We start from the raw sequence: 25,942 nt of genomic DNA on the forward strand, positions 1-25,942 counted from the left end.
ATTGCCAAATTCAGACTTAAATGGAAGAAAGTAGGGAAAACCTCTAGACCATTCAGGTATGATCTAAATCAAATCCCTTGTGATTATGTTGTGGAAGTGAGAAATAGATTTAAGGGACTAGTCTGATAGACAGGGTGCCTGATGAACTATGGATGGAGGTTTGTGACATTGTACAGGAGACAGGGATTAAGACCATCCTTAAGAAAAAAAAAAAATCCGAAAAGCAAAATGGTTGTCTGAGGAGGCCTTACAAATAGCTGTGAAAAGAAAAGAAGCAAAAAGCAAAGGAGAAAAGGAAGATAAACCCATTTGAATGCAGAGTTCTAAGGAATAGCAAGGAGAGATAAGAAAGACTTCCTTAGTGATCAGTGCAAAGAAATAGAGAAAAACAATAGAATGGAAAGACTAGAGATCTCTTCAAGAAAATTAGAGATACCAAGGGAATGTTTCATGCAAAGATGGGCTCAATATAGGAAAGAAATGGTATTGACCTAACAGAAGCAGAACATTTTAAGAAGAGGTGGCAAGAAAACACAGAAGATATATGCAGAAAAGATCTTCAGGACCCAGATAATCACGAAGGTGTGATCACTCACTGGTGCCAGACATCCTGGAATATGAAGTCAAGTGGGCCTTAGGAAGCATCACTATGAGCAAAGCTAGTGGAGGTGATGGAATTCCAGTTGAGCTATTTCAAATCCTGAAAGATGATGCTGTGAAATTGCTGCATTCAATATGCCAGCAAATTTGGAAAACTCAGCAGTGGCCACAGGACTGGAAAAGGCCAGTTTTCATTTCAATCCCAAAGAAAGGCAATGCCAAAGAATGCTCAAACTACCAAACAATTGCACTCATCTCACAAGCTAGTAAAATAATGCTCAAAATTCTCCAAGCCAGGCTTTAACAGTAGGTGAACCGTGAACTAGATGTTCAAGATGGTTCCAGAAAATGCCAAGGAAACAGAATTCAAGCTGCCAGCATCCTCTGGATCATCAAAAAAGCAAGAGAGTTCCAGAAAAACATCTATTTCTGCTTTATTGACTATGCCAAAGCCTTTGACTCTGTGGATCACAATAAACTGTGGGAAATTCTGAAAGAAATAGGAATATCACTCCACCTTACTTGCCTCAAGAAATCTGTATTCAGGACAAGAAGCAAAAGTTAGAACTAGACATGGAACAACAGACCGTTTCCAAATAGGTAAAGGAGTATGTTAAAGATGTGTATTTTCATCCTGTGATGTTTGGATGTCATCACCGACTCAATGGAGATGAGTTTGAGTAAACTCTGGAAGTTGGTGATGGACAGGGAGGTCTGGTGTGCTGTAGTTCATGGGGTCACAAAGTGTTGGACACAACTGAGTGACTGAACCAAACTGATGCTTATATACAAAGAGAAAGCAGTCAGGAAGTTAAATTATAACAGCTCCACCTCAAGTAAATATATAAATAGCAGATGTGGAAAGCAACTGAAAGGGCAAAGTGTAGAACACTTCCAGATTATACAGTGTGTTTAATATTGATTTGTCAGTCATCACACATTTAAATATAAGTTAAATAAGCAGGGTGACAATATATAGCCTTGACGCACTCCTTTTCCTATTTGGAACCAGTCTGTTGTTCCATGTCCTGTTCTAACTGTTGCTTCCTGACCTGCATACAGATTTCTCAAGAGCCAGGTCAGGTGGTCTGGTATTCCCATCTCTTTCAGAATTTTCCACAGTTTATTGTGATCAACACAGTCATAGGCTTTGGCATAGTCAATAAAGCAGAAACAGATGTTTTTCTGGAACTCTCTTGCTTTTTCCATGATCCAGTGGATGTTGGCAATTTGATCTCTGGTTCCTCTGCCTTTTCTAAAACCAGCTGGAACATCAGGAAGTTCATGGTTCACATACTGTTGAAGCCTGGCTTGGAGAATTTTGAGCATTACTTTAGTAGCATGTGAGATGAATGCAATTGTTCAGTAGTTTGAGCATTGTTTGGCATTGCCTTTCTTTGGGATTGGAATGAAAACTGACCTTTTCCAGTCCTGTGGCCACTGCTGAGTTTTCCAAATTTGCTGGCATATTGAATGCAGCACTTTCACAGCATCATCTTTCAGGATTTGAAATAGCTCAACTGGAATTCCATCACCTCCACTAGCTTTATTCGTAGTGATGCTTTCTAAGTCCCACTTGACTTCACATTCCAAGATGTCTGGCTCTAGATGAGTGATCACACCATCGTGATTATCCGCATTGTGAAGATCTTTTTTGTACAGTTCTTCTGTGTATTCTTGCCACCTCTTCTTAATATCTTCTGCTTCTGTTAGGTCCATACCATTTCTGTCCTTTATCGAGCCCATCTTGGCATGAAATGTTCCCTTGGTATCTCTAATTTTCTTGAAAAGATCTCTAGTCTTTCCCATTCTGCTCTTTTCCTCTATTTGGAAGAAACACAAGCTGGAATCAAGATTGCTGGGAGAAATATCAATAACCTCAGATATGCAGATGACACCACCCTTATGGCAGAAAGTGAAGAGAAACTAAAAAGCCTCTTGATGAAAGTGAAAGAGGAGAGTGAAAAAGTTGGCTTAAAGCTCAACATTCAGAAAACGAAGATCATGGCGTCCGGTCCCATCACTTCATGGGAAATAGATGGGGAAGCAGTGGAAACAGTGTCAGACTTTATTTTTTTGGGCTCCAAAATCACTGCAGATGGTGACTGCAGCCATGAAATTAAAAGACGCTTACTCCTTGGAAGAAAAGTTATGGCCAATCTAGACAGCATATTCAAAAGCAGAGACATTACTTTGCCGACTAAGGTCCTTCTAGTCAAGGCTATGGTTTTTCCAGTGGTCAGGTATGGATGTGAGCATTGGACTGTGAAGAAGGCTGAGCACCGAAGAATTGATGCTTTTGAACTGTGGTGTTGGAGAAGACTCTTGAGAGTCCCTTTGACTGCAAGGACATCCAACCAGTCCATTCTGAAGGAGATCTACCCTGGGATTTCTTTGGAAGGAATGATGCTAAAGCTGAAACTCCAGCACTTTGGCCACCTCATGTGAAGAGTTGACTCATTGGAAAAGACTCTGATGCTGGGAGGGATTGGGGGCAGGAGGAGAAGGGGACAACAGAGGCTGAGATGGCTGGATGGCATCACAGACTCGATGGACGTGAGTCTGAGTGAACTCCGGGAGTTGGTGATGGACAGGGAGGCCTGGCATGCTGCGATTCATGGGGTCTCAAAGAGTAGGACACGACTGAGCGACTGAATTGAACTGAACACAGGTAAATACTGATGCCCTTGCACTATATCTTGTAAGGAATAAAAAGTGTAAAAATAATAGCAAGTGAGAGGTCTTGTGACTGCAGCCTCTTTGACACAGAATTAGAAATAAAGTGACATCAGCAAGTTGGAGGGTTAAGAGGGTCCCAATACTTGTATCCCACATAAAATCTACAAAAACAATAAATGCACAATTAGGAACCATTGAAAAATATTTAGAACTAAAATTTAAATTCTCTTCGTTGGAAATTCAGTGTATTCTTTAAGATCATTTTCTCTGTGGTACACAAATTTACATATATTTACATACATTTCATTTTATGTCCAAAGAAGAATGTCATGCTTATTTTTTGTAATTTTTGCAACTTGTTATTTACTTAGTAATGTGACATGGACAGTATTCAACAATATTGTCCATAATCCATCTGTTTTCTCTCATGCTGTACAACTATGTTGTAAGTTAGTTAGTGTGTTCATAAACTGATAGCAATTTAAGTGCTAGTGGGAATTCAGTATATAATTATGAACCCAACTACCAATGCAGGAAACATAAAAGATGTGGGTTTGGAAAATCCCCTGGAGGAGGGCATGGCAAGCCACTGCAGTATTCTTGTCTAGAGAATCCATGGACAAAAAAGCCTGGAAGGTTACAGTCCATGGGGTGGCAGGAAGTCAGACATGACCTAAGTGACTTAGCATGCATGAACACATGCAAGTCTTTCTGAATGACAGATAACCAAGATGTAGAGTTGCAGTGTTAAACAGTACATTTAAATTTTATTTTCAAAGGGTATCTCCACATTATACATACAGAAAAATAGTTCTCCCATATTATTTGTTCTGAAAATTATTTTTGGAAAATAGTTTGCTTTAAACAAATTTTAAATTATGAAAATATGATAACACATTTATAGAAGACTTGGAAAATGCAGTTACATATAGTTCCCTGTATATTACAATTTTTAGGTAGATAAGATTTTTAGTGAGAATTTCAATATCAAACTCTCAGAAATTAATAGAATGCATCTATAGAGAAGTAGAAGAATATAGTAGACCTGAAAAGCATCATGAATCAATTCAACATATTAAGATTTATGCATTTTTTACATAACATTAGGACACAAATTCTACTCAAGTTCCCATAGACTATAAACTAGGAGATACTGAAACATATCCAGAGACATAAGTGACTTAATTTCCATTTCCCAAAGCACCAGTGACCTTTGTCCCTTTTTATATGTCATTGGCCATTTCACTTCTGTGACTTTCTTATTCATCTTCATCTATTTTCATATTGGACTGTTTGACTCTTTTAGGGGGATTTGGAGTAATTCTCACTATACAATAATGACAAACCCTTTTTTGTTACAAGTGTTGCAGGATAGATTTGTGGAAAATTATTTAGAGCTATATATGTGATTTAATAATATTATCTACTATGGTACCATAGTAATTCTATCTTTTAAATAATTTGAATAAATTATGCCTTAGACTGATGAATGTTTGTTATATGACTTAAATGGTCCTCTTGGTCAATAAGACCCATTTCCTCACCTGGACCACCTTGATTATAAACTGCTTTCCTATGTGCAGTTTACAAAAGTGACTTCAGATTGCTGTCATTTGAGTTACCAATTTTCCATAAACTTTATGTCATTTTTGTATTCTGTCCATTGTTATCTGATTATGTCAGTCAGAGGTGTCTGTGCACACCATGTGAAACACTGTTATAACATATTCAGTGATTTTTTAGTAAAACTTCGGATTTAAAATAATAAATTTCAGTATTTACGCATTTACTTTTATATAATTTTCACCAGCTTTCATCTTGGTATGACATTTTTCTAAATCTTAAACCATTAAAACATTCCTTGTAAACAAATTTTGAAAGGAGGTGCTGATCTGTGAAAAGCCATTTTGTCACAGGAAGATAGGAGCCTTTTCATAACTCCTTCCTGTTGGAATAAGCTGGAAGAATTCCACCTATGGGGCATTTCTGCTTTGGGACCCAAATACAGCTATTCCCTTTTCCTCTTCATTCCTGTTTCAGCAAATTTTCGGCAACAGAACAGAAAACATTTTGTGATGACAAATACAGCAGCTGCCACACAGGCCAGCAGGAACCCGATCACGTCCAGAGAGTGGTACTGGAACCAGGTGAGCTTGTGGGCGGCAGGTCGCAGGTACTTGGCTCCTTTGTGGCGCATGACAAATTCGATCCAGAAGACTGCTCGGTCAAGGGGCTTTATAGGCTGATCACGTTGAATGGTTGATAACCACATAGCATTCCGTTTATACCTGAAGGGAAATCAAAGAGACATCAATTTATAGAATGAACTAGAAAAGTTAAATATGTGAAATTTCCATGCAAAGAGAGGAAATGAGTGCCACATAGAGTGGAGGAACAATTGATTGTTTCTCTAAGAGATAATTATAGAGATCTAAGCTCATCGGCCTGGAGAAGGAAATGGCAACCCACTCCAGTATTGTTGGTGGAGAATTTCATGGACAGAGAATCCTGGCAGGCTACAGTCCATGGGGTCACAAAGACCTGGATATGACTAAGCGACTGAACACACATACAGGAGCTTATGGGCTAGAATTTGTTGAAGGTATAGGATTTCAAGCTATGAAGAAAAAAGACAAGAGAGAAGCATCTGTAGCTTGAGAATGGAATAAGTTAAATTGTGAAGGTGAAAAGAAAAGAAATACATGACTTGAGCTATCCCGTAAGGAATTGTTAAGAGATCTGGCAGAGAAGCTTTGAAACACTATCATAATCCAGAGATAGGAGGTAAATACATCATGAGCTTCAGAGACATGGCTAGACAGCACTGGCCAGGAGGTGGTGTTGACCTTGTATTAGTGAAGCAGTGGTTAAAGTGTGGAAGTGAATTGCCTTCGTTTGAATTCTGATTCTGACACTTACCTTGCTGCCTGCTTTTTAAACTCCCTTTCTCAGTTTTTCATTGTTAAATGGAATGAATAACAATAGTATCCTATCTGACTATTTGGAGGAATAATATATTGATCCTTAGATTTATTGTATACAGTATACTCAGTAAATTTTTCCTAATATTACTGTTTTCCCTGCTAGTTATTTTAGAATACAGAGTGTGCCAAACATTTCACCTTCAGGCTTTCAAGTTTTATTTGTTTTTACTGTTGAAATGATGATGGACTAACAGACAAGGAAGGAGGAATAAAGCGATGTGATGCATGAACTTTAAATAACAGTGTGGTAACAATGGGGTAACTTCTCTCCCTGTTCTGTAAAAAACTCAGGGGGAGCACTGGGTATTTGAGAAGAGGGTAGTAGTTCAGAAATACTTTTAATAGAGTAGGGAAAGTTTATAATGAAGTTACTTAATATGTATAATGGACTTAGTACAATGTGTACCATTTCATAAATAGTCAATATATATCAAGCAGTACATTATCTTTGTTTGTTGATGCTAGCTTTACATTATTAAAAATTAAAAAAATACACAAAGATACTACACAGAGTTACTTTTACATAAAACTGCCTACTGAAACATATTTCTTTTAAAAAGAAAGAAAACATTCTTCTTATGGCAGTCATTTAGTGTAATATTTGTGCTAAAATTAAAATTAAATAACACTGTTTTTAAAGCACAAATGACCATTGTCCTATTATTACCAATATAGTCTCAAAATGTTTTTTTCCAAAGTCATCATAAAACAATAGGGGGAAAATACATGCATCATATTTGTGATATTAGTTGTAAAAATATTATTCAAGTTAAACCATGAAACAATTTGAAAACAAAATGTTCCTGGTTTCAGAAATTTGTTTTTTACATAGGAATATCCCAACATGTCTTTTCAAAATCAATTACCTTTTGATTTTACAGTTCTTAAAAACAAGACAATAACAACCTAAAGAAGAACTAAGAATGCACCTACATTTGAGCTTCACAGGTGGCACTGGTGGTAAAAAATAAATAGTCTCAAAAAAGTTGTAATTAGAGAGTTAATTAGATAGTTCTAGATGTTTATCTTTCATCTTTTATGGAAAAATATTAGCACAGAAAATTTGAAAAGTGCTCAATGTAATGAGAATTTGAGATGGATCATGTCATGGTGATTTACTAAAATTAGACCATTTTAGAAGAGTCTAATGGAGAAGACAATGGCACTGCACTTCAGTACTCTTGCCTGGAGGATCCCATGGGTGGAGGAGTCTGGTGGACTGCAGTCCATGGGGTCGCGAAGAGTAGGACATGACTGAACGACTTCACTTTTACTTTCATGCATTGGAGAAGGCAATGGCAACCCACTCCAGTGTTCTTGCCTGGAGAATCCCAGGGATGGGGGAGCCTGGTGGGCTGCCATCTATTGGGTCACACAGAGTCAGGCACGACTGAAGCGACAGCAGCAGCAGCAGCAGAAGAGTCTAACACATTTGAGGAATTCATATGCTGAACGAAGGTCGTAAGTATGCAGATGAGTGCTTAAAGAGTTCATAGTTTCCTACTTTTACTTTGTTCTCAGTGCTTCCTCTTAATGTTTGTTACCACGGAGGGATTCTTCTCATTCTAATGAGGAGCTCTTTCAAAATTTCTCCACCATCCTTAAGCCTCTGACAAATCTTTCCTCTAAAGCCACTGAAAACACATAATGTGACCCAATAGGTTACTAATGACTATTTTCAAAGCATTGAGCAAATCTTACTCCTCATTGTTTTTACTGAAGACTCCTTGCTGCCTCTTGTGTCTTCCTATGAGAATGCCTCTAGAAATAATATGTGGTAAAAAATACATGTTTATATATATATATATATATATATATATATATACTCACGAAGGATTGTTAATGACTTGCTTCAGTGCATTGAGAAAATCTGTTTTTGACATTGTTTCCAAGTCCAGTCTGACAGCTGCTCCCTTGGCCTTCACTCGGTTGATGTTATCAGGTTGCTCAGCAAACAAAGGAAGGCCCACCATAGGGACCCCGTGGTAGATGGCCTCATAAATGCCATTGGTTCCACCATGAGTTATAAAGGCCTTGGTTTTTGGATGACCTAGGATTGTGTGAATTTCAGTAAAATTATTAATTAAAAGTCTTAAAAATGAGATAAGGGCATTAGAAGACACTGAAAGAAAGCAATGATTTTCTTTCTTTCTTCTTTTTTTTTTTTAAATATAACCCTTGATTACACATAGGAAACTGCATTTAAATTGCTTTCGGAACTCAGTGCAAGAATCCACTAAGTCTGCTGGAGAGGTAAGTGAAGACTTCATGAAAGAAGTACTTTACCTTTTGAATGTCATAAATGAATTCAAGATCGGCAGGTGAATAGCTTGAAAGAATAGTCTGCGTAAAATAAAGTGGACGAACAAAAGTACCAGAGGAGGGCATGTCAGAAATATATTCTCTTAAAGAAACAGTAAAGTCATTCAGTCCGATAGAAAGGGTGACAAGGCCACAGGAAGGGTAATGGGAGTTGTTCTGGAGCCAGAGGAAGGAAAAGCTACATTACCATAAAATGTGTAATCGCTTCAAGGAAATGATTGCAGAATTTTTCCTACAGAAAATGAAGGGTCATTGGTAATAAAAGAGGAGCCGGTATTTTTCAGTGAAACTTTTTTTTTTTTTAGTGGAACTTAAAATATCCCTATGGGGGGAAAAGATAGAGAATTCAAAGACAGAACAACAGTCCATGAAGTTATTTAAAAGTTCATGGCTAGAAATGATTACAGCTAAAATAAGACACTTGGATTCTAACTATAAGGGACATCACTATGTTTAATAAAGTGACAGTTGCTATATTTTCTATTTTCACCTAGAGCTGGAAATAAAAATAAAGGAGTAAAGTTTTCTTTTTGAGTGTTTCAATAATAAATGCTCGGTAAGTTTGTTTCCTACTGAAGTACGATCACTCTGCTCAGCTGTTACCCATGCTTTCAATTGCTCTACCAAGTCTCACCAAGAAGGTCATTCTGGGGGACCCACTTATACAGCCGAGTATTGGGTCCTAAGGTGTCTGGTTTCTTGCCATCGTGTCTCCATAGAACCTGTTAAAGTAAAGAAAATATTCCATAAGTTGAACTTCAAGTTTATAGGGATAGAATTCTAAAGAGATTGAAGACATCTAGTTAAATGTCTTCCATATGACACTTTGTCATATTCCATATGACATTCAGCTGAAGCTGAAACTCCAATACTTTGGCCACCTGATGTAAATAACTAATTTTTTAGAAAAGACCCTGATGCTGGGAAAAATTGAAGGGAGGAGGAGAAGGGAACGACAGAGGATGAGATTGTTGGATGGCATCACCGACTCAATGGACTTGAGTTTGAGTAGCCTCTGGGAGTTGGTGATAGACAGGGAAGCCTGGTGTGTTGAAGTCCATGGGGTCACAAACAGTCAGACATGACTGAGTGACTGAGCTGAACTGAGCTGAACTGATGACAGTTAAGGAAACAAGGCCATGAGCTCTTAAGTAATAATATCTACTAATACACTGCCATCAATAGGAAGACCCACATTTTATGAACTTATTCAACCAGGTGTGGTATGCACTAATGACATCTTACACATGATGCCATAGAGAAATGAGATCTTGAATAGCAAATTTATATATTTAAGAAATTGCTATGTGGTATCCATTCTATTAAAAAAAGTAGCAAGTTATTAATAACATACATTTATTTTGCTTTATGTCATACACTAGCTCTTATTTTTAAATTTAATTGTCTCTTACTGATTCCTTTTGGATTCATAGTAGGGACTTTACTTATATACACTTACTCGTATAGCTTAAGTTATTTTTACTAGAGTTTTATATCTTTTGGTTTACAAAAAGGAATACATTCAATCAGCCACTTATGACAATTAATATTTCTGCCTATTTAGTAATTTATTAATAGCAAGTTAATGCTGTTTAGGAAGATAGCTTCTTGTAGATTACAAATTGTTAAACACTACTTCCAAGAAAAGTGTCTATTAGCAATTTTTGACATGAATCCAGTGTATTACCACTTTTCTAGGTTAGGAAATTCTTTAAATTTAGAAAAGAAGAGTCTGTCAGCAATTTGTAAAACTATTTTTTTTTTCTATACTCAGAGGTTTTTATTTTTATTTTAAAATATAAATTTATTTATTTTAATTGGAGGTTAATTACTTTACAATACTGTATTGGTTTTACCATACATCAACATGAATCTACAAAACAGCTGTTGGTAAAGTTCAAAAACTGTGGTGCTAAATTAGTACCAAGCAATCTTCATAAACTGGATTATAATTTTTAGTTGTTTAACTTCTACTTGCTATCTGAACGTAAAGTAGGTTTCCAGCAAAAAATTAGCATGTGTGGTTAGGAGAATACTACAATATCAGATAGTAAACTAAAAAAGTAGTTCACAAACATCCTAAGACCCTTGGTGTATTTTATACATTAGAAAATAAGTTACTACTCTATTTTATGGAAAAGGAGGCAGCTGATCCTTTTCCATGCCAGTCTTTCTCATGCTTGACTCCTTACAGCCTATTTTCTTTCTTCAATTCAGAATAGTAATAGAAGCAGAGTCCATTAAGGACCAGACTTTACAATGCACCAGGTTCACCCAAAGGGCAGGACCCCACCTTCACCCTTTCTCTTTGCTCTTCCTGCCTCAGACTTTGGCAGGACCCAGTCAACCAAGGTGGCTGATGTTTCTCTTTCTCTGAATCACTCTGGCTATATGGATATCTGGCAGCAGCTTGCGGTTCCCTGACCATCCTTTCTCTGTGTAGCAACCAGAAAAGGACACTGAAGAAGGCTGTTTCAACATTTAGGAGAAGGAAAGGGGTTGGGATTTCCTGGCAGGTAGAAATTGCATGGCACATTTCACATTTTTGTCAATATTGCTTAACATTATTGTATTATTGGGCTTCCCTGGTGGCTCAGATGGTAAAGAGTCTGCCTGCAGTGCTGGAGACCTGGGTTTGGTCTCTGGGTTGAGAAGATCCCCTCAAGAAGGAAATGGCAACCCATTCCATTATTCTTGCCTGGAAAATCCCATGGACAGAGGAGTCTGGCTACAGTCCACAGGTTTGCAAAGAGTCGGTATTATGCCTACTGTTAAAATTTAACCTCTGAGAACACCTGTATATATATATTGTGTCCTCAGGAGCCCTTCAAGGTTAAGGAGTACACTACATAACAGAACCTGAGATTTCTTTTCCCGCCTAAAACACTATTATAATACCAAAATTTATACTGCTGCTGCTGCTGCTGCTAAGTCGCTTCAGTCGAGTCCGACTCTGTGTGACCCCAGAGACGGCAGCCCATCATGGTCCCCCGTCCCTGGGATTCTCTTAAATATATCTCTTCTTGATTACAATGTTAGTCCAAAGCTACTGTCAATCAAAAACACTCTATACCACTCTAGCATCTGCCATGTATATTTTTTTTTTTTATAAATATTTCAGATAAGTTGGAGCTATCATAGTAGTTTACCTTTCTTGCAAAAATTTTCTGTAATTAGACTTTTTATAGAGTTTAACAGACTCATTTGCTGCTGTCATTCAGTCGCTAAGCTGTGTCCAATGCTTTGCGACCCCATGGACTGTAGCCCACCGGGCTCCTTTGTCCATGGGGTTTTCTAGGCAACCACTGGAGTGGCTTGCCATCTCCTTATCCAAACAATCTTCTCAACCCAAGGATCAAGCCTGAGTCTCCTGCATTGACAGGCATACTCTTTTACTGAGCCACCAGAGAAGCCCAACTTGTTAAATAGTTGCCCACTATTAAGTTACTGTGTGTACCTTTTGTGGAATCTTGGCAAGAGCTGATGCAATCATATTGGCTCTTTCTTCTGTCATGTTAGTGACCATTGATCCCAAAGTAAACACCACAATACCATTTTCTCCAGAGCTCTGCACAAACTCTTCTATTTCCTGTGAAAAAAACATTTGCTCCATCACAAAAGAGCAACAGCATAGCAAACATTAACTGAAGGGTGGCTACAAACACTATAGTTAGGAATTATTAGTGACTTTTAAAAAAAGTGGTAAAATATCCATAAGATAAAATTTACCATCTTCATCATTTCTAAGTGTATAGTTCAGTAGTGTTAAGTATATTCGTCTTGTGGAACCAATCTCTAGACATTTTTCATCTCAAAACTAGACGTCTATGTCCATTAAGAAGCACTGTTTCTTCTTTGCCCAGCCCCTGGAGACCTTCATTCTACTCTACGTTTCTACAAACTTGAGAGTCTAGCAATCTCACAAAAACTGAATTGTACAGTATTTGTATCTTTATGATGGATTATTTCACTTAGCCTAAGGTTCATCCATGTTTTGCCTTGTTTCATATTTCCTTTTAAAGGCTGAGTAATATTTCATTGTTTGCAGACACCACTTTTTTTTTTTTGGCTTTATCTGTCGATGGATGCTTGGGTTTCTTGAACCTCTTGGCTCTTGTGAATAGTGCTTTCATGAACATGGTGTGTAAATATCTCATCCTAATTTCATAACTAATTTCAATTTTTTATATATATCCCCAGAAGGAGAATTGTTGACCTATTGAGAGTCCCTTGGACTGCAAGGAGATCCAACCAGTCCATTCTGAAGGAGATCAACCCTGGGATTTCTTTGGAAAGAATCATGCTAAAGCTGAAACTCCAGTACTTTGGCCACCTCATGCAAAGAGTTGACTCATTGGGAAAGACTTTGATGCTGGGAGGGACTGGGGGCAGGAGAAGAAGGGGACGACAGAGGATGAGATGGCTGGATGGCATCACTGACTCTATGGATGCGAGTCTGAGTAAACTCTGGGAGTTGATGAGGGACAGGGAGGCCTGGCATGCTGCGATTCACGGGGTCACAAAGAGTCAGACATGACTGAGCGACTGAACTGAATTGAACTGAACTGAACTGAACTGATGGTAATTCTATTTTTTATTTTTAGAGGAATCTCCATAGGGTTTTCATTAATAGCTCTCTTTTAAACAGATGTTATCCCTGAGAACCTTGGGAAGGAGATATGTAATATGAGGTTAATTTCTTCTAATATGTGTATTTGTGTAAATGTGTATGTGTGTAAAAGCAAGAAAAAGACTATAGTGAGGAGATACTATTAAACAATGCTACACTCAGATTCTTCATCAGTAATGTCATTGATTACTAACATAGATTATTGGAAAAATTTGCTTGCCTTGTGGCTCAGTTGGCAAAGAATCCACTTGCAACGTGGGAGACCTGTGTTTGATCCCTTGGTTGGGAAGGTCCCCTGAAGAAGGGAACGGCAATCCACTCCAGTACTCTGGCCTGGAGAATTGCATGGACTGTATAGTCCACAGGGTCACAGAGAAAGAACTGGACACAACTGAGCAACTTTCAGTTTCACTTTTTGCTTCATCTTAATTATTTATTATTATAATCCTACTAAATCATTTATTTATTCCATACATTCTGGTGAGTTATTTTAGTTTCATCATTTGTATTTTATTTTCCTGACTATTAGTACTAAGAAAAAGATGATTCTAATGACTTTCTCATTCTTTCAGCTCTATAATCCTTATACCTTACCTTAAACTTTGCCAATATTTCCCAGATTCTCTCTATAAATTACTAATCACTGACAATGAGGAGTCTGGTATTGCTGTTTGTATGTTGTACAAAAGAGTCCTATGAGTCCTATATGTAGAACCCAGAGATATATCTGTGTATTTATATATTTGAGTGATCATATTGCTGAGTTTGTATCAGTTCAGTTCAGTTGCTCAGTCGTGTCTGGCTCTTTGCGACCCCATGAACCGCAGCATGCCAGGTCTCCCTGTCCATCACCAACTCCTGGAGTCCACCCAGACTCATGTCCATTGAGTCGGTGATGCCATCGAACTATCTCATCCTCTGTCATCCCCTTCTCCTCCTGCCCTCAATCTTTCCCAACATCAGGGTCTTTTCAAATGAGTCAGCTCTTTGCATCAGGTGGCCAAAGTATTGAAGTTTCAGCTTCAACATTAGGCCTTCCAATGAATACTCAGGACTAATCTCCTTTAGGATGGACTGGTTGAATCTCCTTGCAACCCAAGGAACTCTCAAGAGTCTTCCCCAACACCACAGTTCAAAAGCATCAATTCTTCAGCGCTCATCTCTCCTTATAGTCCAACTCTCACAACCATACATGACCACTGGAAAAACCATAGCCTTGACTAGATGGACCTTTGTTTGCAAAGCAATGTCTCTGCTTTTCAATATGCTATCTAGGTTGGTCATAACCTTCCTTCCAAAGAGTAAGCGTTTTTTAACTTCGTGGCTGCAATCACCATCTGCAGTGATTTTGGAGCCCCCCAAAATAAAATCTGACACTGTTTCCACTGTTTCCCTATCTATTTCCCATGAAGTGATGGGACCAGATACCAGGATCTTCGTTTTCTGAATGTTGAGATTTAAGCCAACTTTTTCACTCTCCTCTTTCACTTTCATCAAGAGGCTCTTTAGTTCTTCACTTTCTGCCATAAGGGTGGTGTCATCTGCATATCTGAGGTTATTGATATTTCTCCTGGCAATCTTGATTCCAGCTTGTGCTTCTTCCAGCCCAGTGTTTCTCATGATGTACTCTGCATAGAAGTTAAATAAGCAGGGTGACAATATACAGCCTTGACGTACTCCTTTTCCTATTTGGAACCAGTCTGTTTTTCCATGTCCAGTGCAAACTGTTGCTTCCTGACCTGCTTACAGGTTTCTCAAGAGTCAGGTCAGGTGGTCTGGTATTCCCATCTCTTGAAGAATTTTCCACAGTTTATTGTGATTCACACAGTCAAGGGCTTTGGCATAGTCAATAAAGCAGAAATAGAGGGTTTCCTGGAACTCTCTTGCTTTTTCCATGATCCAGAGGATATTGGCAATTTGATCTCTGGTTCCTCTGCCTTTAAAACCAGCTTGAACATCTGGAAGTTCACGGTTCACGTATTGCTGAAGCCTGGCTTGGAGAATTTTGAGCATTATTTTACTAGCATGTGAGATGAGTGCAATTGTGTGGTAGTTGGAGCATTCTTTGGCATTGCCTTTCTTTGGGGTTGGAATGAAACCTGACCTTTCCCAGTCCTGTGGCCACTGCTGAGTTTTCCAAATTTGCTGGCATATTGAGGGGAGCACTTTCACAGCATCATCTTTCAGGATTTGAAATAGCTCAACTGGAATTCCATCGCCTCCACTAGCTTTGTTCATAGTGATGCTTTCTAAGGCCCACTTGATTTCACATTCCAGGATGTCTGGCTCTAGGTGAGTGATCACACCATTGCGATTATCTTGGTCTTGAAGATCTTTTTTGTACAGTTCTTCTGTGTATTCTTGCCACCTCTTCTTAATATCTTCTGCTTCTGTTAGGTCCATACCATTTCTGTACTTTATTGAGTTTGTTTGCACTTTCTTAATGTCACAGTAGGAGGTACTATGCGTAACTGCTGTGAACGTGTAGTTCACATCAAACTAAATAAAGTTACTGGTGAAGCTGTCTTTGCTGGAATTCTTTTAGAGTTATTCTATTGAGTAACCCCAGATCCTCATCAGTTCAAAGTAATTTTGTCACTAATATACTAGAATAAATCCACATTCCTCAATGTACTCTCCTAAAAAAATTGTATGCTTGGAATTATATCAGAATTATTTTGTCTTGTAGTGCTTTACACTTTCCAATATAAATTTTTTATCTTCTATATTAGAATAATTCCACATTCCTCACTGTACTCTATTACAAAAAAAATGCAGAGAAGCAGGTTTCCTGAATAGCTAGTGAAAATGATGTACGTCTCTTTTAAACTTCTTTCCTTTTTTTTGTTTTCAATTTATTATTTTTCTCTTCTGGAGAATAATGACTCAACCCTTCCATCATAAAATGTATATTTTTTGACCCTACTTAAAACATTTTTTAACCTATTTTTAACAGAGAAAAAAGAAAATGGAATCTTTTTTCAAACTTTAACCTTGTAGATTACATTGTGTAGAAAATTCTTTAAAGATGTAATTTCACCCTGATGATATCAGTCTCAATATGAAGGTAAGTGAACTTTCCTATGACTCACATGGTGTGTGCATGCTCAGTCGCCTCAGTCATGTCCTCGTCTTTGCAACCCTGTAGGACTGTAACTTACTAGTCTCCTCTGTCCATGGGATTCTCCAGGCAAGAATACTGGAGTGGGTTGCCATGCCTTCCTGCAGGGAATCTTCCTGACCCAGGGATTGAGCACACATCTCCTTTGGCTCCTGCATTACAGGTGGATTCTTTACCACTGAGCCATCAGGAATGACTGACCCACATGGTACATCCAGGTCATAGGTATATTTCCAGTGGCCTTTAGCAGTATTTAAAGTTACGTGTCTTCAGTATTTTGTCTCATTGTCTTACTACTCAAAGCTGATTTTTCTCTGCTCTGGAAGATTCATCTCTATCATATTGTAATACAGCCTTTCTTTAAAAATTAATCACGGATGTGGACTGATTATTCTCCTTCTCTGACATCTTTATGAAAATAACACAAGCTTATGGCAAAAGCATGCAGAATACAAAAAGTTATAAAAATGAAATGAGGTATACTACTGAGTAAGGATATCCTTAGTTTAAAATTCATACACTTTTTTAAAAGAATAAAATATATTTGACATAAAGCATTATGTAACTTAAGGCATATAATGTATTGATTTGATACATTTATATATTGTAATAGGTTTGCCATTTTAATGATGTGTGCATCTCCATAATGTCACACAATTATATTTTCTTTTTCTGTGATTGTAATAACTAAGATCTAGTCTCAGAATGATTGATGATTGATGATTATAATATTGTTGTCTACATTCATTGGTCTGTATCTTATATCTCTAGCACTTATTTACTCTGAGATGCAAGTTTGTACCCTTAAAAGCATCTCTTTATTTCTCCCAGCCCTTAGCCCCTGGTAACCACTACCATATCACTCTCTTTTATTAAAAGTCTGACCTTTTTAGTTTCCTCAAACAAGGGATGGGTGTGTGTGCTTAGTCATTCAGTTGTGTCTGACTCTTTGCAACCCCACGGACTGTAGCCTGCCAGGCTCTGCTGCCCATGGGAATTCTCCAGGCAAGAATACTGGAGTGGGTTTCCATGCCCTCCTCGTACAAGGGATATCATACAGTATTTGTCTTTGTCTTTTCAAAAAGATAAACAAAAATGACAAACTTTAGCTAGAGTAACAAAGGAAAGAAGACTCATAAATGAAGTTAGAAATGAGAGAGAAGACATTAAACTGATATCACAAAAATACATAGGGTCATAAGTTACTGCTGTGTAGAATTATATACCAACAAATTACGTATCACAAACAATAGATAAAGTCCTAGAAATACATAATAAGTCAAGACAGAATCAGGAAGAATTAGAAAATCTGAATAATTATAATGAGTAAAGATATTGAACCAGTAATCAAAAATCTCCCAACACAGAAAACGCCAGGACTAGAAGTCTTCACTGACAAATTCTATAAAATATTAATATTTTCTGTTGCTGTTGTTGAGTCACTAAGTTGTGTCTGACTCTTTGCAACTCCATGGCCAGTAGCATGCCAGGCTCCATGGGGTTTTCCAGTCAAGAATACTGGAATGGATTGCCATTTTCTTCTCCAGGGGATCTTCCCAGATCAGGGATTGAAACTGTGTCCCCTACATTGGCAGGCAAATTCTTTACCACTGAGCCAACAGGGAAACCAAATTATACATTCTTTTTTTCCTCCCTATTTGTGTATGTATTGTAAATTCTCAATGATCTTAGTTTAACTTAGAATAAAATTTATTTCCTTGTCCATAGGTCCTGGTCCATAGAAATATGTGAATTTCAGAATTTGGAGGAAAGAATTCTGAAAACTTTGGAGGAATTTGATGCTGGTGACAAAGTCTAAAAAAAAAAATCTAAACTATTCCTTCAAGGTCAGGGAACTGCATCCACCATGACACACAAGGAAATGGTCATCACTGCATTGTTGTCCAAGCTCTTTAACTTGGAGATCCCCATGTCCACATTGACTTCTGAGCCCGTTCTCAGGTCTTCTTTGGAGGCTGCAAGCAAAGTTATATCAACAAGGGGAAAGACTATATGACCAAAAATGCCCCCTACCCAAGGGGTTCTCTCCTAAGATAATTTTCCCAGGCTTTAGAAATGGCTTCTAAATTGCAAGGTTCTTTCTTATTTTGGGTTCCAGGAACCCTAGGTATCCACTGGTTGGAACTCAAAGATTCTTAAACTCCCCTGGGGTAGGGACATTTAACATGCATATGTGTGATTTTTTTTCTTCTACCAAAGTATAAACATTATAAGAATCAAAATAATATTAAAGGGAGATTTTCATCTCTGTACATCAAAGAACTGTAAGTACCATCAGTTCAAATATGGTTGATGAAAACTGTATGAAACTTATCATGAAGTCTTTCATTAGAAAAGACAGTAAGTTAATATCATTTTTGCTTTTTCAACCTGAATCTCTTTAGTTCTCCCACCTGATTCACTTGTCATCTTTTAGGAGTTTCACAGTTACATTTCAGAGACTGCTTAAACAGTATGGACCTCATATTGTAAACAATATTATGATTCTCTGAAGAGAATACGAATCTCTCCTCCAAATATGTCTATGTAAACTTGTAATATTGTTTAAAAAGCCAAAGAAAGGAAAGTAGTAATTCTGAGAGTATGAAGCTCCATAAAGACTAAAGTGGGATCTCTATCAGTCCCTCAGACACATCCCCTCATAGCATGAAGCTCATGCTCAGTACTTACTCCAAGGGCTGAGAATCATTGCTTCAAAGACTTTTCCTAAAAAATTAAACAGGAGAGAAGGAACATTTCTAAACTCATTCTACAAGGCCAATATTGCACCTTGATATCAAATACACCAGAACATTATAAGTAAAGAAAACTATATGCCAATATCCATGGTAAATATATATGCAAAAATTCTCATCCAAATATCAGGAAACCAAATTCAACAACACATTAAAATAATTATATACCATGACCAAGTAGAATTTATCCATAGGATGCAAAGATGGTTCAACATCCAAATCAATAGATGTACTACATTGCATTAATAAAATAAAAGGTAAAATAACTTGATTATCTCAAGAGATGGAGAATGACATTTGACAAGATAACATCCTTTCCTGATAAAACCTCCTATATATTGGGTGTAGAAGGAACATACCTCAACATAATAAAGACCATATATGATAAACCCAAAGCTAACATGATCAACAATGAAAATTTGAAAACTTTTTCTCTAAGATCAGGAACAAGACATGGATGGCCTCTCACACTCATTCAACATAGTATTAGAAGTCCTAGCTAGAGAAATGAGGCAAGACAAAAAATAAAAGGTATCCAAATCAGAAAGGAAGAAGTAAAATTGTCACTCTTTTTTTTTTTGGATGACACAATTTTTTTGTACAGATAATCCCAGAGGTTCAACCAAAAACCTGAACTAATCTACAAATTCAGTAAAGTTATAGTATAAAAAATCAACATAGAGAAATTAGTTGCATTTTTCTATACTAATAATGAAACATCTAAAAAATTATGCACTTTACTATATGATCAAAGACAATAAAATAACTAGAAATAAACTTAACCAATGAAGTGAAAACTCTGCACAATTATAAGACTTTGTTGGAAGAAATAGCAGAAAAAAACAAATAAATGGAAAAACATAATGTATTCATGGATCATAAGAGATAATACTGTTGAAATATCCACACTACTCAATGCCAGCCAGAGCATCACTCCTACCAATTTCAAATTCTACTACAAAACTATAATATTTAAGACAATATGATATTGGCCTAAAGATAGACAAATAGAACAGTGAAAGAGAATGCAAGGTCCAGAATTAAAACTGCATTTATAGTCAATATTTGACAAGGAAGACAAGAACACCTAATTGGGAAATGTTAGTCTATTCTTTGTCTTCTGAGAAAACTAAGCACATGCAAAAAAGTGAAAGGAAATCCCTATTGTACGCATTTCACAAAAATGAATCAAAGACTTCACATAAGACTAGACAGCATAGTAGTCTTTAAAAAAAAAGTGGAGAGAAGCTTCCTTAATATTGGTTTTGAAAATGATTTTTTTGAATATGACACCAAAATCATGATAGAAGAAAAAATCAATGATAGGACCATATCAAACTCAAAAGCTTCTTCACAGCAAAAGAGACAATCAACAAAATGAAAATACAAGCTACAGAATGGGAGAAAAGTTTTTCAAATCACATACTCAATGAGGAATTGATATCAAAACTGTTGATGCATTTTGCCAAAAGTCAATTCTTTAAAAAGTAATGAAAATTTCTGAGAACCTAATAATTAATAAAAAAGTTATTGTTTGAAGGAATAGTTTTTCTATATAATGAAATCTTCACAGTAATTGACTTGGATTCAAATCTTGTTTTACAACTTAATAACAACAGCTACCTTTACTGATTATTATCATTATCCTACTGTTCATCTTTCCTTGTCATTCTCCCTTTCCTTCCAACCTCCCTTCGTACTAACACTATCATGTTCCTGAAATGCGAATGGTGAAATCTTTCACAATACATGGTTAGGTAGTGAAGAACTGTCACTAATCTTATTTCACCCTTTGGACACTATGAAAATTACCATAGATAACTCAAACAATTTGCAATCCAAAGAGTTTTCCCTTTGAAAAAGATACCAGTTTAATTTTTCCACCAATAATGAGTAGACAAAAGGATCTTTTAAGAGATCACAAAATAGTTTGCTGAAGATTATTTGCTTCCTATTTAAGTCTTAACTAAATTTAAAATGAATCATTTTAATTTATAACATTATATTCTTGCTTTCCTTCATTAGAAATAGAGCCCTATGAACTGAAGAAATTTTATAATTGGACAGTTTTCAGATTCAAGTGGCACAAATTGTTTGGTCTTTATCATAATCTGCAGAATTTATGATTCCTATATAGGCAGTGTGCATTTTCACTGTGTTCATTCTGTCAGGCCACTATGATGTTGAGACCTACACTCCTTAAGAGAGTTTTGCTGAGGTTTTTGTATAAGGTCAAGGTAAGCAGAAAACACTTGGCCTAATAGATGAAGTTATTCCTTTTATGCTGTAAGCTATAAAACCCTGGGATTTCAAATGAGGACTGGTTTAAAAGCTGATGTGAAGGCAAGGAAATGTTGTATTTGGCTGCAAAAATTGTTAGGGCATACGTTTATGTTGTCGAAGAATAATTTTCATTTTGTCTAGAGCACAGGTGAACAGAGTCAATCCTCAGAAAATAATTCTACCTTTTCATCTTGCTCATTTAATTGCTGAAACCTTAAGAAATTCTTAACATTAAAATTTTAAATTGTTATTAAATTATATTTTATTAAATTACTTTTATTAACAATTTTTTTCTAATAAAAAAACTTTAAAAATTTATTTTTAAATCACTTCATGGGATATCTGCTTTCTAGGATTTTGTTGGAGAGCATGATCTTGATGTGTTAGGAAACCAGTCTTGATTCAATTAGGAATTAAATCCAGGTGGCTGGCACACATTGGGCTATTGATAGTATGTAATAGCAGATGGGGAAACAGTGTCAGATTTTATTTTTGGGGGCTCCAAAATCACTGCAGATGGTGACTGCAGCCATGAAATTAAAAGACACTTACTCCTTGGAAGGAAAGTTATGACCAACATAGATAGCATATTCAAAAGCAGAGACATGACTTTGCCGACTAAGGTCCGTCTAGTCAAGGCTATGGTTTTTCCTGTGGTCATGTATGGATGTGAGAGTTGGACTGTGAAGAAGGCTGAGCGCCGAAGAATTGATGCTTTTGAACTGTGGTGTTGGAGAAGACTCTTGAGAGTCCCTTGGACTGCAAGGAGATCCAACCAGTCCATTCTGAAGGAGATCAGCCCTGGGATTTCTTTGGAAGGAATGATGCTAAAGCTGAAACTCCAGTATTTTGGCCACCTCATGCGAAGAGTTGACTCATTGGAAAAGACTCTGATGCTGGGAGGGATTGGGGGCAGGAGGAGAAGGGGACGACAGAGGATGAGATGGCTGGATGGTATCACTGACTCGATGGACGTGAATCTGAGCGAACTCCGGGAGATGGTGATGGACAGGGAGGCCTGGCGTGCTGCGATTCATGGGGTGGCGAAGAGTCAGACACAACTGAGCGACTGAACTGAACTGAGCTGAATAGCAGCAAAATAACAATACTTAATATTTCTTCTAGACCACTGAGTTTGTGTCGGGGATATTTTGGATGTTTCATATGTACAGTTTTTTCCCCCACAGGAACAATATGAGGTTGGTACTATTATCATGACTTAGTGTGGTCATATCGTTACCGTCCTTGTTTCCTTTATTTCATAGCAACTTGCTAAATGGTGTCCCTTTCTACTCTTCCTCCTTTACAATCCAACCCAGTGACTATATCTTATGTAGGTTTATTTTTTTTAATGTGATCAAATCTCTCCCTTGACCCTTTTAAAGTTCTACTGAACACCTTTACTAGATGCTTCAAACTCCTCATAATTATCTGTCTCCAACTTACCTCTTCAGCATCATCTGACTCAGCTTCTTCCTTTTTTGATGGAACTTGAACTTCTTGGCTACTATTATTACTACTCAACCTGCTTTCCTTTCGTATCCACTTCTGCCCTCAGTTCAGTTCAGTTCAGTTCAGTCGCTCAGTCGTGTCTGACTCTTTGCGACCCCATGAACTGCAGCACGCCAGGCCTCCCTGTCCATCACCGACTCCCAGAGTTCACTCAGATTCATGTCCATCGAGTCAGTGATGCCATCCAGCCATCTCATCCTCTGTTGTCCCCTTTTCCTCCTGCCCCCAACCCTTTCCAGCATCAGAGTCTTTTCCAATGAGTCAACTCTTCGCAAGAGGTAGCCAAAGTACTGGAGTTTCAGCTTTAGCATCATTCCTTCCAAAGAAATCCCAGGGCTGATCTCCTTCAGAATGGACTGGTTGGATCTCCTTGCAGTCCAAGGGACTCTCAAGAGTCCTCTCCAACACCACAGTTCAAAAGCATCAATTCTTTGGTGCTATACCTTCAATTATTCCTGAATGTCCTTTGGATCTCACCTTAATTATTAAAGACTCAGAGATATTTCTGTGATTGCTGCTAGATGTTTCCTTATCATTGTGGTCTTTCCATATTGTAAAAATTAACACACAAGTTTTATTACTTGTTTGTATTCTGTCTTTCCAGGTAAAGTGTCAAGTGGCAGAAACTGGGTCTCTGCCATTTCTCTGCATATTATCACTTAGTTCTGGAATATGGTAGTCACTCTATAATTATTTTTAATGAGTGTCTGATGCTTTATTATGCATTAAATGATTAAATCATAATTTAACTGACATATTCTCAAAATCTCCCAGGTATCCCTCTTTTATTCTGTAATGTTAGTGAAATTCAGATACTTGTATTGGTGTGGAATATGAGTTTCTAATTGGAAGTCACTTTAGTTTCCTATGTCACTTTCACTATATTAAACATTATAAATAAAGAATGCAAAATTATTCCTACTGAAAATGCAAAGTTAAAGAAGCACAACAGATAAGAGTAGGTGACCTTAGGCAGAGGTTTGGCAGGTTTGCAGTGGAGGCCTCCAATAAATTCAACATTTGGTAGTAGTGGGCAAGGATATTCAAAATCCCAGTAGGATCGAAAGAGCCAAAATTCAGCTTTCTCCATTGTCTCTAATAATGTAGTTGGTCTTCCTGGAAGGAAGGAAAAAAAAAGAAAAAAAACAAGACTCAGATCAAATGAGAATATTGCCATATATATATATATTATGTAAGTTTTGGAAAAGAGATTGGAATGATGTAGCCAAAGATGTTTGAATGTTTCTATTCTTTGATAAAGCCAATATATATGTATGTGTATAATATATATTAAACATAAAATATCTGAAAACTGAACTACAAAAATAAAAAAAATTAATGCTACCTAGAAGCTTGTGTTACAAATATGTGTGTAACTCTTCAATCTATGTGTCTTCATTTATTAAGACATTTTATGAGTTTTCTAGTGACTTTTTTCAAGTTAAAAAAGAAGTTTAGTAAGATGGATATACAAATTCTTAGAGAAGTTTTAAGTGTTTCAATTTGTGGTTTATGACTTCCTCGAGTGTCCTGTACTAATAATGGACCATAAGATTATATCTTACCCTATCATTTAATGTTTCTATACTATTTATGAGATTGATGGAACATTTTATATTTTCTTTTCATCATTTTACTTATAATAGACAAATTTCTGTGACTTTATACAAACTTTTATTCCAAGGAAAGTTAGGACTTCATGCCACCAACTAAAAACCTGACTTACCTAGTACTTCACTGTAAAACTGGTCCCACTTCTTCTCATTTAACATCTGGAAGTAAAAGTCAAAATAAAGTACATATATCATATTTTTGACCCTCTCCATGAATGTCATGTGATCACTTAATTCAGACAATATAACAGGCACGTAGGATGGTGAGTATGGAAGTTTCCCACTCTTCCTTTCAATTGAATAACCGGGAGTGAAGCGGACACTGTACACTAATGGTACTTTAAGTATCTCAGCCAGCAGCTCTCCACAGGGTCCAACGGTATCTGCAAGGACAACATCAAAACTTGATTCATGTAGTTTTGTCATAAGTTTCTTGTTTGAAACAAGTTCTTTACAGATCGTTAGAGTAAGATCAGAATAGTCCTCAAATAAGCTTTGCAGTAACAAAGGAAATGTCCAAAATGAATTTGTCAGTTCTGTCCATTTCCTGACAAAATGCTTCAAAGCATTCTCAAAATCATCTTTAGTTAAAGATACTGAGAAATTCTCAAATTTGATGGCAGATGGTTTGTTGACATCAATAAAAATGGAAGCTGAAGATGTTAAAACAGTCACCTCATGACCCCTTATGGCAAGTTCATCCAGAATTATCTTCATATTCATCCAGTGACTATATTCCACTGGCCACACCAGCACCTTTCCACAACTCCCAGAGCTAAAGTAACAAGGCAGCTGTAGCAGCAGCAGAAGTGAGAGCCATTTCATAGACATCATGTTCATATGCAGTACTTCTTTAAACTAACTGTATCCTTTTGCCATTGCTCAAGCTTATAGCCAAAGAGAAATCAATCTGGAAGTTAAATTATAACTCCTACATTTCAAGTCAATACATGATATGAACAGTCAGCAGGTGTGGCAAGCAGTGAAAGGGCAAAGTGTAGAACACTTCCAGATAACAGTGTGTTTAATGTACTGTTTTGCCAGTGCTATCACTCATCTGAAAGTCAAGGATCTTGTACAACAAATTCACTGTGTTATGTAAGAGATAAGACTAGTGTAAAAACAGTAGGAATGAGAGGCGCTTTTATTTGCAGTCTCCTTGACACAGAATTTGAAATAAGGTGACATCTTCAAGATGGAGGTCTAGGAGGTCCCAACACTTGTATCCCTCACAAAAACAACAAAAGTAATAAATGAACAAGTACAAACCAATGTAAATTATTTGGGGAAAGTTCTGTTATAATGAAGGAGTAGAAACCCTGAAGAAGGCAAAGCGAAAACTGAAGATGTCCATGTAAAAAACCATGGGAAAGATTTTATATACATAACAACATCCTTCAGTTCAGACCAGCTTGGCAGCATTAACGATCCCTCCAACAGGA

General features: G+C 37.0%; 1 pseudogene; it reads right to left on the reverse strand.

Moving 5' to 3' along the window:
• Window positions 1-5,287: 5,287 nt before the first annotated feature.
• On the reverse strand, window positions 5,288-25,379 carry LOC128049692 (UDP-glucuronosyltransferase 2B31-like; annotated as a pseudogene).
• Window positions 25,380-25,942: the final 563 nt, after the last annotated feature.

This window comes from Budorcas taxicolor, chromosome 6 (genome assembly GCF_023091745.1).
Source record: "Budorcas taxicolor isolate Tak-1 chromosome 6, Takin1.1, whole genome shotgun sequence".
NCBI lineage: Eukaryota > Metazoa > Chordata > Mammalia > Artiodactyla > Bovidae > Budorcas > Budorcas taxicolor.